The following is a 16,104-nucleotide window of genomic DNA, read 5'->3' on the forward strand; positions in this document are numbered from 1 at the left end:
ATGACCAAGGCACCCTGCTGTCTCCTTTTGCAGGGTAGCGCTTTTTTCCCTGTATTGGCCAACCACTGACACTGAGGTAAATAAATATTAGTTGCAAAAACACATGAATAAGATAGCAAGATTTTCCTTTAATGGAATATATAAACAATAATGTTCAAATATAATAAAGTATCATTTATAATTCATAATGACAGTTTATAGGGGAGGACCCTTCTCAGTGCAGGGCCTATGTGAATTGATATCTCACACGCCCATGAAGCTGATTCATGAAACAAGATATGTCTCACAAAGTACATGAGGTCTATAGGGGCGAATAGTTGCTTCTTGGCCTTTTGGCTAAGATCAAGCGCAGTATCTGTTCTTATCAGTGTAGGAGCAAAGAGTAGAAAAGACTGGAGACTGATTATTGTAGTAATTCAAACTGGAGACACTGTTACCTCAAAATATGACAAAAGAAAACCCCAGAAAATAAAAGGATATATAATGTTTGTAGCATAGAATTAATAGAACTAATATACTGCTGATACACATACATATGTATATCAGCCCAGCAGTATGCCCATATATACTGTTGATTCAATCTAATAAATTGCTACCTATTCCTCCAACCTATTTCTTAAACCAAGACAGAGTAATCACACAGACACATATGGAGCTTAAAATGAAATACCTGCTTCAGTATGCAAAGTATAAGACTCCATAAGAAGTAAAATAAGAGAATGAGGCAAGGATTAAATGTGATTCTTGATTTTGTTTTTACTCTCAAATAAAGGAATAGGATGAGAGAAGAACTGACATGACTGACTTAACCAGAGTTAGACATGCTGCACCAAGAGAACAATCTTAAACAGACCTTCTAGAGCAAAGGTTTTCTTGAATGTCTCTCACATGGAATAAGATGAATCTGTCATAACTGGGCACAGTTAGACCTAAGAGATCAAGAAGAGTGAAATAGAGCAAATATTATGAGGGAGGACCATGCCTGAGCAGTGTTTTTCAACATGTTAATTAACCACTCAATAGAATAATAAAGCCTAGGATTCTGCCTGCTTCACCAGTTGAGTAAGGTTTCTCTTTTCCCTGCTAAGAGGAACCAATGGAGGCACTGAAATGTTGGACTGGAAATGATAATGAAAATTCTGCACCTGCCTGGAAATAACAGGAAAGCCTTTTCAAGAAAACAAGGGTTCGAAGAAAGAGGGATTCTTCCTCTTTGAGTCTGAATGTGAGAAGTGATGGAGAAACATGGTCAAAGATGACTCCACATTTCTTCCTTCAATAACTGCGTGGAAAGTGTATTGTTAAGAGACAGGGATTTTTCACCAAAAAATTTAGTAATTGGGACTTAAGTCTTTGTTTTGTCACTGGAGAATTTATTCTGCCATCTGGGAACACTTCTCACAGCCAAAAGGAGTGGTTGGCACATTTCCCAATACTCAGACAAGAGGAATTACAATAGGTATTATCTTTAATAAGTTACATTATAGTCTGCTTTTTAGATGTAGTTACTGTGGTTCTTCTGATTAGCAGTGTCCCAGGCTACTTGTAAGGAACTTGATGCTAATAAGAAAACAAGGTGACATTCTCTAGTAAAATCAAACATGGATTAAAAAACTTTTTAAATAGGAGTTCCCGTCGTGGCGCAGTGGTTAACGAATCCGACTAGGAACCATGAGGTTGCGGGTTCGGTCCCTGCCCTTGCTCAGTGGGTTGACGATCCGGCGTTGCCGTGAGCTGTGGTGTAGGTTGCAGACGCGGCTCGGATCCTGCGTGGCTGTGGCTCTGGCGTAGGCTGGTGGCTACGGCTCTGATTCAACCCCTAGCCTGGGAATCTCCATATGCCGCGGAAGCGGACCAAGAAATAGCAAAAAATAAAAAAATTAAAAAAAACTTTTTAAATAAAAAATAAAAGGAGTTCCCATTGTGGCTCAGCGGTTAACGATCCCAACTAGCATCCAAGAGGACACGATCCCAGGCGTTGCTCAGTGGGTTAAGGATCCGGCATTGCCGTGAGCTGTGGTGTAGGTCACAGACTCGGCTCTGATTCCACATTGTTGTGGCTCTGGTACAGGCCGGCAGCTACAGCTCCGATTGGACCTCTACCCTGGGAACCTCCATATGCTACGGGTGTGGCCCTAAAAAGACAAAAAGACAAAAAAATATGAAATAAAAAATTTTCAGAATCCTTGGGAATAGTAAAAACAAATACTATTTAAGGAACTTTCTAAATTATTCTTCCAATCCAGCTCCTTCCTTCTACTTGCCTATCATTATATATTAAGATGTGATTTTTTTTTACTTATCTCTCCCGAGTATTGCTCAGAAACTGAACTGAACAGCCCACATTTCTGTCATTTCTATATCCCTGTCGCTTGGCATATAATAAGCAATGGGGAGTTCCTGTACTGGCTCAGCAGAAACAAATCTGACTAGCAGCCATAAGGATGCAGGTTTGATTCCTGACCTCACTCGGTGGGTTAAGGATTTGTCATTGCCCTGAGCTGTGGTGTAGGTTGGAGACATGGCTTGGATCCTGCCTTGCTGTGGCTGTGGTGTGTAGGCCAACAGCTGTAGCTCCGGTTTGACCCCGAACCTGGAAACCTTCACATGCTGAGGGTTTGGCCCTAAAAAGGCAAAAAAAAAAAAAAAAAAAGCATTGGTTAAGCTGTCCCTTTTTTGGACAAGACCCTGCTGGAGTATATTTATAATATTTTAATGCCATACAATGACTCTTAATGACTAATGACACCTCACATGTCAACAGTAGATGAGTCTGTGACTCAATTACAGTAAGTTTTATCTTATTTCTGACTCCTATTTGCCTATCTTTGGGCCTTGAGTTAATACTTTGCTGTGCAAACTTTAGCCTGGACCCTTAAAAATATTTTGTTCCTTAACGAATTCATCAGTTGCTCTTAACTAATTCATCTAATTCCCTCCTTTGTGCTAGGTTTTGTTACTATGTGCTGGAGACTCAAAGGTGACTACTCAATCTGATCTTGTCAGTATTGGGGTGTAGACTTACAGTTTAATAAGAGCTAGACATGTGAAAAATAAATGCAGTGGAAGAATATGGTAGAATTCAGCAGAATGTAACCCATGCCATGTTAATTACTTTAGAGCACAGTGGGGTCTCAGAGGGCAATCAATTCTACATGAGAGAATAGTTAGGAAAAATCTCAGAGAGTAGGTAAATTTTATCCTAATCTTTGGATAAAAGTTAACTTTAGGCAGCCTTTTGAGGGATAAGAAAGAGAAGGATGATGGATTTATTAGGAAAATTGTTATAAACATGGTCCCTGCCTCGAGAGCTTACTAATGTGATAATTGGATACTTGAGAATTCCTGTCATGGCTCAGTGGTTAACGAATCCGACTAGGAACCATGAGGTTGCAGGTTCGATCCCTGGCCTCCCTCAGTGGGTTAAGGATTCTGTGTTGCCGTGAGCTGTGGTGTAGGTCACAGATGCAGCTCGGATCCCACGTTGCTGCTCTGGTGTAGGCTTGTGGCTATAGCTCTGATTAGACCCCTAGCCTGGGAACCTCCATAGGCCACGGGCGTGGCCCTAGAAAAAGACATAAAGATAATTGGATACTTACTGTGGGTCTTCTAAAATTTGATGTAATTTTCATGAAAGTGGGGGCCATGCCTATCTTGCTTGCTATAGGGTCTTTAGTCTTTCTACCACAGTGGTCTGAATACATGCTTAGTGAATATTTGTTCAGTGGTAGATAATAATGAATGCATGACTCAATTTCATATACATTAGGACTCTGGTTCCACTTTGTTCCTCTGCAGTTCTCTGGGTTTTAATCTTTCCCACTAATTACGGTGTTTGCTATATCCATCCCTCTTTTCCCTCTTCTTCCTATTTCATTCTGTCCTTTCATTTTGCCACCTTAGACCTAGCAAGAATCATAACTCATCGATACACTAAGGGCCCAATTGTCTCATGGATATGTTAATGCAGTTTCGCTGGCCATTTCTAAAATGCACTACAAAGCCGTATTAGTTTTCTACCATGACTGCCCTTACTCTGATCACTACTCAGCAGCTTGCAAAGACAAGTCAACAAAGCCAGGCAGTTCCACCTCCAGCCCACTGAAAGTAAGGAATACGAGTTCCTTACCTGTTATTTAGTTTGTTCATTGTCCCAAGAGGATTATATTAATTTCCTGTGGCTATTCTAACAAAGTACCACAAAATTGACAGCTTAAAACATTGATTTTCTTATAGTCCTGGAGGCCAGAAGGTGGAAATAATTTTCACAGGGCCAAAATGAAGGTGTTAGCAGGACCATACTCACTCTGGATGCTCTAGGGGCAAATAACTTCCTTGCTTTTTCCAGCTTCTGGTAGTTTCAAGCATTTCTTAGCTTGTGGCTGCATCACTCCAAATGAGGTCAGCATCGTCAAATTTCTCTGCTCATCTTCACATTTAAATAAAAAGACACACATTTACACATTGTATAAACTTATACTTAAGTTTGTGTAAAACTTAATTGATAAATTCAACTCATGTATAAAGTTTAAAATAATTAGGGGAAGTCTCTCGAAAGCACATTTTTTTTTCTTCAGAATGTAACCACTGTTAGGTTTCTTATGATCTATTCCAGATAAACAAGTTGCATGTGTGCTTGGGTACAATTTTCTCTGTGTGTAAGTAATGTTATATTATATATAGGCATATATTTAAACAGCTTTTTTATAATTTACATATAATAAAATTAGCTCATTCTAAGTACACAATTAAATGATTTTAGTAAATGGAGTTATACATCCATTACCGTAATTCAGTCTTAGTATTTCCATCAGCTCAAAATATTTGCTTGATCCAGTTTGCAGTTGACCTTTACTCCCAATCATAGCACTAGGAAATCATTGACCTGCTTTCTGCTTCTATAAATTTGTGTTTTCTAGACTTTCTATATCAATGAAATCACATAATACCTAGTCTTTTGTATCTGGCTTCTTTCACATAATATTTTTTTCTCAGATTTATCTGAGTAATAACATGTGTCAGTAGTTTATTCATTTTAAATTCTGAATAAGTATATCAATATGGGGAAGTACTACATTTTTAAAATGTATTCACTAGTTGATAATTTAAATTATTTTTCACTTCTTAGCCATTATGAATAATTCTGCAGTATTAGTGTATATGACTTTTTATAGTCATATATTTTCATTTTTCTTGGTAAATGTTTATACTATTGACTCTTTAAAGAGAACATTTAAAGACTAAGATTGAATTGTTCCCTTTAATAAAATTTGTTTTAGGGAGTAACATATACCAGGCATTGTTTTAAGAGTTGGGATATAACAATGAGGAAAACAGACAAAATCTGCCTTCACAGAACTTCCTTTCTAGTGTGGGAAGACTAAAATGAATAAAAATATAGGAGTGAGTTCATGTGTTTTATAAGTAAATTGTTTTGGAGAAGGACAAAATCAGGAATAGACAGAGCGTGTGTTTTGGAAAATTGTGGTGGTGGTTGCAAATTTAAATTTTTTTTTTTACAATTATGAAAATTATTGTCCAGAATTTTAGGGAATAGAGAGGGGAGAAGAGATTCCTTTTATTTTTTAATTTTTTTAATTTTTTTTTATTACTCAAATGAATTGATCACATCTGTAGTTGTATAATGATCATAACAATCTGATTTCACAGGATTTCCATCCCACAGCCCAAGCACAGCCCCCCACCCCCCAAACTGTCTCCTCCAGAGAACATAAGTTTTTCAATGTCTGTGAGTCAGCATCTGTTCTGCAAAGAAGTTCCCTCTGTCCTTTTTTCAGATTCCACATGTCAGTGAAAGCATTTGATGTTGGTGTCTCATTGTATGGCTGACTTCACTCAGCATGATAGTTTCTAGGTCCATCCATGTCGCTAAAAATGCTGATATTTCGTTCTTTTTGATGGCTGAGTAATATTCCATTGTGTATATGTACCACATCTTCTGGATCCACTCCTCTGTCGATGGACATTTAGGTTGTTTCCATGTCTTGGCTATTGTGAATAGTGCTGCAATGAACATTGGAGTACATGTGTCTTTGCGAGTCGTGGTTTTCTCTGGATAGATGCCCCGGAGTGGGATTGCTGGATCAAATGGTAGTTCTATGTTTAGTTTTCTGAGGAATCTCCATACTTCTTTCCACTGTGGTTGCACCAATTTAAAATCCCACCAACAGTGTACTAGGGTTCCTTTTTCTCCACACCCTTTCCAGCACTTATTGTTTGTAGACTTTTGGATGATGGCCATGCTGGCTGGTGTAAGGTGATACCTCATTGTGGTTTTGATTTGCATCTCTCTAATAATGAGTGATGTCGAACATCTTTTCATGTGTTTCTCAGCCATCTGTATGTCTTCTTTGGAGAATTGTCTGTTTATATCTTCTGCCCATTTTTGGATGGGGTTGTTTGTTTTTTTGGTATGGAGCTGCAGAAGTTGTTTATAAATTTTGGAGATGAATCCCTTGTCAGTCGATTCACTTGCAAAGATTTTCTCCCATTCTGTGGGTTGTCTTTTCATTTTGTTTAGGATTTCCTTTGCTGTGCAGAAACTTTGAAGTTTGATTAGATCCCATTTGTTTATTTTTCTTTTTATTGTCAATACTCTGATAGGTGGATCTGAGAAGATGTTGCTGTTGTTTATGTCAGAGAGTGTGTGGCCTATGTTTTCCTCTAGGAGTTTGATAGTGTTTGTTCTTATATCTAGGTCTTTAATCCATTTGGAGTTTATTTTTGTGTTAGGGAGTGTTCTAATTTCACTCTTTTCCATGTGGCTGTCCAGTTTTCCCAGCACCACTTATTGAACAAGCTGTCCTTTCTCCATTGTATGTCCTTGCCTCCTTTGTCATAGATGAGTTGGCTATAGGTGCATGGGCTTAATTCTGGGCTTTCTATCCTGTTCCACTGATCTATATGTCTGTCTTTGTGCCAGTACCCATGCTCTTTTGACAACTGTTGCTTTTTAGTATAGTCTTAAGTCCAGGAGCCTGATTTCTCCAGCTCCATTTTTCTTTTTCAGGATGTCTTTGGCTATTCTGGGTCTTTTGTGCTTCCAAACAAACTTTAAAATATTTTGTTCAAGTTCTATGAAAAATGTCCTTGGTAATTTGATAGGGATTGCATTGAATCTGTAGACTGCCTTGGGTAGTATAGTCATTTTGATAATATTAACTCTTCCAGTCCATGAGCATGGTATATCTTTCCATCTCTTTGTGTCATCTTTGATTTCTTTCATCAGTGGCTTGTAGTTTTCAGGGTACAGGTCTTTTGTTTCTTTAGGTAGGTTTACTCCTAGGTATTTTATTTTTTTGGATGCGATCGTAAATGGGATTGCTTCCCTAATTTCCTTTTCTGCTTTTTCATTGTTAGTATATAGAAACACTATCAATTTCTGTGTATTGATTTTGTATCCTGCAACTTTGTCAAATTCGTGGATAAGCTCTAACAGTTTTCTGGTAGAGTCTTTAGGATTCTCTAGGTATAGTATCATGTCATCTGCAAATAGCGATAGTTTTACTTCTTCTTTTCCAATCTAGATTCCTTTTATTTCTTTTCCTTCTCTGATTGCTGTGGCTAGGACTTCCAGAACGATGTTGAAGAGTAGTGGCGTGAGTGGACATCCTTGTCTTATTCCTGATCTCAGTGGGAATTCTTTCAGCTTTTCACCATTGAGAATGATATTATCTGTGGGTTTGTCGTGTATGGCCTTTATTACGTTGAGGTAGGTTCCCGTTATGCCCACTTTCTGAAGGGTTTTTATCAGAAATGGGTGTTGGATTTTGTCGAAGGCTTTTTCTGCATCTGTTGAGAGGATCATATGGTTTTTAGTCTTCCGTTTGTTAATGTGGTGTATCACACTGATGGATTTGCGGATTTTGAAGAACCCTTGCATCCCTGGGATAAATCCCACTTGCTCATGATGTACAATCCTTTTAATGTATTGTTGGATGTGGTTTGCTAGTATTTTGTTGAGGATTTTTGCATCGATGTTCATCAGTGATATTGGCCTGTAGTTTTCTTTTTTTGTGGCATCTTTGTCTGGTTTTGGTACTGGGGTGATGGCAGCCTCATAGAATAAGATTGGGAGTATCCGTCTTCTGAAATTTTTTGAAATAGTTTCAGAAGGAGAGGTGTTAGCTCTTCTCTAAATGTTTGATAGCATTCGCCTGTGAAGCCATCTGGTCCTGGACTTTTGTTTGTTGGAAGTTTTTAAATCACAGTTTCAGTTTCAGTGCTTGTGATTAGTCCATTCATCTTTTCTATTTCATCTTGGTTTAGTCTTGGAAGATTGTACTTTTCTAAGAATTTGTCCATTTCTTCTAGGTTTTCCATTTTATTGGCCTATAGTTGCATGTAGTAGTCTCTTATGATCCTTTGTATTTCTGTGGTGTCTGTTGTTACTTCTCCTTTTTCATTTCTAATTTTATTGATTTGAGTCCTCTCTCTTTTTTGCTTGATAAGTCTGGCTAGGGGTTTATCAATTTTTTGATCTTTTCAAAGAACCAGCTTTTCATTTCATTGATCTTTTCTATGGTTTTCTTTGTTTCTATTTCATTCATTTCTACTCTGATGTTTATGATTGCTTCCCTTCTACTAACTTTAGGTCTTGTCTGTTCTTCTCTCTCAAGCTGCTTTAGATGTAAAGTTAGCTTGTTTATTTGGGCTTTTTCTTGTTTCCTGAGGTGAGCTTGTATTGCTCTAAACGTTCCTCCTAGAATGGCTTTTGCTGCATCCCATAGGTTTTGGAGTGTCGTATCTTCGTTGTCATTTGCTGCTAGGTATTTTTTAATTTTCTCTTTGATTTCTTCAGTGATCCATTGGTTATTTAGTAGCATGTTGTTGAGTCTCCATGTGTTTGTGTTTTTTGCAGTTTTTTTCTTGTTGTTGATATCCAGTCATATAGCATTGTGGTCAGGAAAGATGCTTGATATGATTTCAATTTTCTTAAAGTTACTGAGGTTGGATTTGTAGCCCAGGATATGGTCAATCTTAGAGAATGTTCCATGTGCACTTGAGAAGAATGTGTATTCTGTTGCTTTTGGATGGAATATCCTATAAATATCTATTAAGTCCATCTGGTTTAATGCTTCATTCAGGGCCTGTGTTTCCTTATTGATTTTCTGTCTGGTTGATCTGTCCATTGCTGTAAGTGGGGTGTTAAAGTCCCCCACTATGATTGTGTTATTGTCAATTTCTCCTTTTAAGGTTGTTAGCAGTTGCCTTATATATTGTGGTGAACCTGTGTTGGGTGCGTAGATATTTAAAATTGTTATAACATCTTCTTGGATTGATCCTTTGATCATTATGTAATGTCCTTCTTTGTCCCTGAAAATATCCTTCATTTTAAAATCAATTTTGTCTGATATGAGTATTGCTACTTCAGCTTTCTTTTGATCCCCGTTTGCATGAAATATTTTCTTCCATCCTCTCACTTTCAATTTGTATGTGTCCCTAGAAGTGAAGTGGGTGTCTTGAAGATGCATATATGTGGGTCTTGTTTTCGTATCCATTCAGCAAGTCTGTGTCTTTTGGTTGGGGCGTTTAGTCCATTCACATTTAAGGTAATTCTTGATATGTATGTTCTTATTGCCATTTTATTAATTAATTTGGATTTGTTTTTGCTGCTCTTTTTTCTTTCCTTCTTCTCTTGTTCTTTTCTGCCTATAGAAATTCCTTTAGTACTTGTTGTAAGGCTGGTTTAGTGTTGCTGAATTCTCTCAGCTTTTGCTTATCTGAGAAGGTTTTGATTTCTCCTTCAAGTCTGAACGAGAGCCTTGCTGGGTAGAGTAATCTTGGTTGGAGGTTTTTTCCTTTCATCACATTGAGTATATCATGCCACTCCCTTCTGGCCTGCAGAGTTTCTGTTGAAAAATCTGCCAATAGCCTTATTGGGGTTCCCTTGTATGTTACTTGTTTCTTTTCCCTAGCTGCTTTCAAGATTTTCTCTTTGTCTTTAATTTTGGTCAGTTTGATTAATATATGTCTCGGGGTGTTCCTCCTTGGGTTCATTTTGTATGGTACTCATTGTGCTTCCTGGATTTGAGTGAGTGATTCCTTCCCCATGTTAGGGAAGTTTTTGGCTATTATCTCTTGGAATATTTTTTCTGTCCCCTTCTCTCTCTCTTCTCCTTCTGGCACCCCTATAATATGGATGTTGGTGCATTTCACATTGTCCCAGAGTTCTCTGAGACTCTCTTCATTTGTTTTCAATCTTTTTTCTCTTTTCTGTTCTGCATCCGTAATTTCCACTAATCTGTCCTCCACCTCACTTATTTGTTCTTCTGCCTCCTGTATTCTGCTGTTGGCTGCTTCTAGTGAATTTTTTATTTCAGTGATTGTATTTTGCATCTCTCCTTGTTTAAGTTTTATATCTTGTATCTCTTTGGTCAATGATTCCTGTAAGTATCCATCTTTGCCTCCAGTTTATTTCCAATGTCTTGCATCATCTTCAGCATCAACAGTCGAAAGTCTTTTTCCTGGAGGCTGAGAATCTTCTCAAGGCTTAGCTGTTTTTCTGGGGTTTTTTCTTTCTCCCTCATCTGAGTTATAGTTCTCTGTCTTTTCATTTTTATAGGTTTTTGGTGTGGTGACCTTTTGACAGATAATAGAGTTGTAGCCTCTCTTATTTCTGATGTCTGCGCCCCTGTGGCTGAAGTCAGTATGGGAGCTTGGTGTAGGCTTCCTGATGGGAGGGGCTGATGCCTGCCCACTGGTAGGAGGAGCCGATTCTAATCCCTCTGGTGGGTGGGGCTTAGTCTCTGGATGGGATTAGAGGCAGCTCTGTGCCTGAGGGGTCTTTAGGGAGCCTGTTTACTGAGGGGTGGGGCTGTGATCCCACCTGGGTTGTTGTTTGCCCTGGGGCTTCTCACCAGCTGGCTGATGGGTGGGGCCAGATTTTCCCAAAATGGCCACCTCCAGAGAAAGGCACTGCTGCTAAATATTCGAGAGCTTTGCTTTCAATGTCCTTCCCTCACAACAAGCCACATTCACCCCTGTTTTCCCAGGATGTCCTCCAAGAACTGCGGTCAGGCTTGACCCAGATTCCCTTCGAGACTTTGCTTTGCCCTGGGACTCAGTGCACGTGAAAGTCTGTGTGCGCCTTTTAAGAATGGGCTCTCTGTTTCCCCCAGTCCCGTGGAGCTCTTGCACAGAAGCCCCACTGGCCTTCAATGCCAGATGCTCTGGGGCTCTTTCTCCCTGTGCCACATCCCCACATATGGGAGTTTGATGTGTGGCTCAGAACTCTCACTCCTGTAGGTGAGTCTCTGTGAACCAGTTAGTTTCCAGTCTGTGGAACTTCCCACCCAGGAGGTATGGGGTTGTTTATATTGCAAAATCGCCCCTCCTACCTCTTGATGTGGCCTCCACTTTTTCTTCTGGAGTAGGGTATCTTTTTTAAGGTTTCCGGTCCATTTTGGTGATGTGTGCTCAGTCTTTAGTTGTGAATTTTGTTGTTTTTAGGAGAGAAGTTGAGCTCCAATCCTTCTATTCTGCCATCTTAATCCCGTCTCCCAGAGATTGCTTTTAATCTCTCACATAACATATGAAAGTTACAGATGTCCCCATTAATAAACTTCATCTGTGAAATAATTCCATTTAGCCTAATGTGCTTAATATATTACATGGGGTGAAAAAAAGAAAGAAAAATAAAAGCAAAAACAAAGATAATCCATAGATATAAAGAAAGGATGTAAAATATAATAGAAAGCTCATGTATGGTGTGTTATAAATTTCACTTGAATCTTTCTAAAAGCAAATTCAGTCATTTGCTCACAGTACTTTTGGCAATATCCATGCTAATACTTAATTACTATTGAGAATAGAGCAGCATCTTCAAAATATTTGATTTTATTTATATTTAAAATTTTTTCAACCTGCCCAATGAATTTCTTCATTTTCAGTCTTAGCCAACTTATAGAGAAAGAAATGAGAATTTCCTATATTTGAAAAGAGAAAATGACAAGACTTTTTTTTCAAATGTTTTTACTTGAAAAGCAAAACCAAAATTTAAGCACTATATTTAAAGTAATTTCTGGCAGTGTTGATCCATTTTCTTATTTAAAAATAAAACTTATTTTATAAACATAAGTTTACACCTTATTTTTGCTGAATATCTGCAAAAATACAGAATTTTATGGAGTGAAAGCAGAATGTAAATACCACTGCTCAATGACACAGCTATTACTAGTTAAGCATTTTCACCTCATTGTTTTTTTCTTCTTTTCTTTTCTTTTCTTTTTTTTTTAATGACTGCATCCATAATATGTGGAAGTTCCCTGGCCAGGTATTGAATCCCAGCCACAGCTGCGACCCACTCCACAGCTGCAGCAATGCTGGATCTTTAACCACTGCCCCAGGCCTGGAACCAAAACTGTTCCTCCACAAAGACCCTGGCTGTTGCAGTCAGATTCTTAACCCAGTATGCCACAGCAGTAACTCCAATTTTCACCTCATTCTTAACCTATATTTTGCAAGTTTTCATACTTCAGTAAATTCTCAATTTGGTAGTCTACCACTCAATTCAAAGTTGCGATACAAGATTTTCTGGAAGATGTAATAATTCATTCTAAACCCTTTTTAATTAAATCCTAATGTGTCCTGTGATTGTATGAGAATCTTTTTTATTATTTATCTGCTTGAAATTAATTAGATCCCCTTTATGAATAATTTTGCTAGGAGCGTGTTTGTGCTACAGTATGTTTGGAGTAATGTATTATATTGTAAGAGAGCGTATCACAAGTAGAGTCACACGAACAAAGAGTACCAATATATCAAGATTTTACATGTAAATCAACTATATATCAATAAAAATATAAATAAATAAAATAAAATTTATGGCCTCTTCTGTAGCTTGGAACCTATCTATTCACTCGCTCTCAGGGAAATGGGCAGAAAACAAAATCTGCTTGGGCTTAAGGTGTAACATTCATTTGCAATTATGTCCTATGAGTTGGTTCTACATCATGACGATGGGCAGATATGGCTTGGACCAAAGTGAAAACCAAATACCTAGTAATAATGTCTGTTCAGTGGGAGGAAAGGGAGATCACTGAATAGAATCAGTGAAGAAAGCATCATCACAAAGTGGCTTCAAGATCAACATAGCTGAGAAATAAAGAGAAAGAAGTGAAAAGCCTTCATTTATCTTCATCACTGAAGCTAAGCTGACAGGATAACTAAGTAACTCTTAGTTATTTTCTCCAGATTAAAAACACCATTTTTATTTCTCTGTGTGTGTGTGTTATAAGGAAATTTGTGTCTAAATTGGAATGAGATGTTTGAATGGAGGTTGTCTGTGCAGATATTTTATGGCTATATGGATAATTGGGGGGCAATTAAGTGTAGTAATAGTATTTCTGCTTTTATTTTCTGTTGTTGCTAAAGTGCCACTAGAACATTTTGGATCATGTTTTATTTTAAGCATGCTGATTTATTTTCTGATTATGAATATCTTACTGAAAAAGTCAGGGACAGAATGACCTCATAAAACATTCATACGGTATTTTTTCAGTGAATAATGATATAAATTGCTCCACAATTGACACAAATATATTTTCACATTAGTCTAACAAATCTTACAGCTTCTGTTAGTTGGCTTTTGAATTACCACAACCATTAAATAGAAAAACCGAATTGCTCCCCAAAGATCTCTAACTAAAGACATTTTCTATGATTCTAAATGGAGCAACAAAGGTGAACCAGGAACACCTTTGGAATGAGAGTCGTAAGGAACAAAAAAATCCTGGGTCAGACTACTCCGTACCTCAGTTTCTGAATTCTACTTTATTATTCAGCTAGAGTGAATCTAATATTTATTGATCTGACATAAATGCCTGAGGCATGAGCCTATGAGCAAATGAGGGTCACTTGTTAACTGTTCTTGATAAGTGTACATTTAGGGAAGTTACAATTTAACATTTTGCTTAGATGGCTTATTATATGTATCTTCCTCTGTTAACCACTAAATACAAAAGCCTTTGGATTGGTTTTAAGGTAAGTGGTGCTAGTTTAAGAACAAGCAGTGAACTGGAAGGAAAGCAGAATTTCAAGTAAAATTGACGTTGGGTAGTTATTTAAAGGCTCTGAAACTCAAGGTCCTAGCCACTTCATAGCACCTTTTGAAGGTTTAGAAGGGAAAGTATGTATCATTCCTGAGATGCCATCAATTTGATACCTCTTTTTCTTTCCTTATAGTGTGCACTTCAGCCCTTTAGAAAATTCTGCTTGCTGATATTTTTATTTTTCATGGCTTCTATAATTCCTTAAGCTCTAATTAAGCAAACTGTCTCTTATTCTTTTCATAGTATATGCAAAATTTAATTATCATACACACTTGTGTGTTTTTAAATGTGCTTGCTTTTATGGAAATAAGAGGCATTTGCCCTGGAAGGTGATTCTTGATAGAGGGTACCTGCCTGAAGCAAGAGAATCAAGACATTTTGTTGTTGTTGTTAGTTTCTACTTAGCATATCAAATAAACAACTAAATTTAAAGCCCACACTATCAGCTGAAGAATGTTGGTAGGTAGAGTATCATATTGTGCTCCCTTTCTTCCTTCCCAAGAGAAGTATCTTAGGAGTTCCTGTAGTGGTGCAGTGGAAACAAATCTGACTAGGAACCGTGAGGTTGTGGGTTCAATCCCTGGCCTCGCTCAGTGGGTTAAGGATCCAGCATTGCCATGAGCTGTGGTGTAGGTTGCAGACACAGCTTGGATCTGGATTGCTGTGGCTCTGGCATAGGCCAGCAGCAACAGCTCTGATTAGACCCCTAGCATGGGAACTTCCATATGCCATGGGTACAGCCCTAAAAAGACAAAAGACGACCAAAAAAAATAAAAATGAGACATATCTTAAAGACAGTTCTGAAGAGATAGAATGCCTTATTCAGTTGAAAACAAGTGTGTATTAAGCATCTATTTTGTGTCAGGAGTCATTATTCCGGACCTGTGCAACAGAAACGTAGACTCTTTACCCTCGGAAGTGGATTTCATTATCACACAGACCTGCCACGTGGCAGTTACGAGGCAATGTAACGAAATGGCAGGTACATGACAGGTACATGTTGAAGTCTGCAAGGGTTCACCCAAAGGGTAACATTTAAGCTCATAATGAAGTTAGAGTTTGCCTTTCAAAGGCTGGGTTAGGGTAGGTGAGATAATTGTATTTTAGTCAGAGGAAAGAAAAGACGCCTATAAAAGTAAGGAGCTAGGAATGAGCCTGACATTTCTTAGGAACGACAATTCTTTCAGCATCAGCAGAACCTAGGATGTGTGTGGGAGAGGGGTAGAAGATTGGATTTGACAGATAGGGAGCAGCTGCTCATGATGGGGAGTTTAAGAAATTTTCATAGCAGAAGATTTACTTGATCAGATTTTCATTTTAGAAACAGCACTCTGGAGGCAGTGCTTGTTGAGGATGAATTCTAAAGAATTAAATATGAAGTCAGAGAGTCCATTTTCTGGGCAATTGCAATAGTCTGCAGGCAAAAGATAACAAAGGATGGGGGAGTGCATCAAGAGAGGGGTCCAGGTGTGGGTGGCGCTTGTCCATATTCACTAACATCATGTACTTGAGAGCACTTTGGTTCAGGAATACCCTTAATCTTTGTAATGTTCTGTTTTATCGTTTGTGAAGTGGAGATTATGCTACTTATCCCAGAGTTGTGGGAGAAAAAAATGAGCAAGAGAGTGTACATAAAATACATAATACTGTAACTAGAAAACAATGCATTTTCAATCATTAATATTTAAAAGATAATATAGAATGTGTTATGTTATGCTTGAACAGAGAGGAGAATGAGGAAGAAGAGATTGCCAAGATACCTACCACTTACTTATAGGAAAGTGGGATTTGAGGAGGATGGCTTCAGTTTAGGGCATGTTTAGCTGGAATTGCCTGTGGGACAATCTGGTGGCAATAGTCCACTGACATGAGGATTTGTAGGTGTGTGGAATGCGCAAAACTGATGGGAGTGTACTTTCTTGAGGAACATTTATTCCTTTAATCCTCATCTCCCATAGAAAGAAAGGGCTTCCCTTTTTATGAAGGATGGATATTAGAAGGTCACACCCAGGCTTCTCTGTACTTTCTTTAC

At 38.1% G+C, this 16,104-nt stretch overlaps 1 pseudogene; it reads left to right on the forward strand.

Annotated features, from left to right (window-relative positions):
* The first annotated feature begins 316 nt into the window (after window positions 1-316).
* On the forward strand, window positions 317-442 carry LOC125128564 (uncharacterized; annotated as a pseudogene).
* Window positions 443-16,104: the final 15,662 nt, after the last annotated feature.

The sequence above is a fragment of the Phacochoerus africanus genome, chromosome 5 (assembly GCF_016906955.1).
Source record: "Phacochoerus africanus isolate WHEZ1 chromosome 5, ROS_Pafr_v1, whole genome shotgun sequence".
Classification (NCBI taxonomy): domain Eukaryota; kingdom Metazoa; phylum Chordata; class Mammalia; order Artiodactyla; family Suidae; genus Phacochoerus; species Phacochoerus africanus.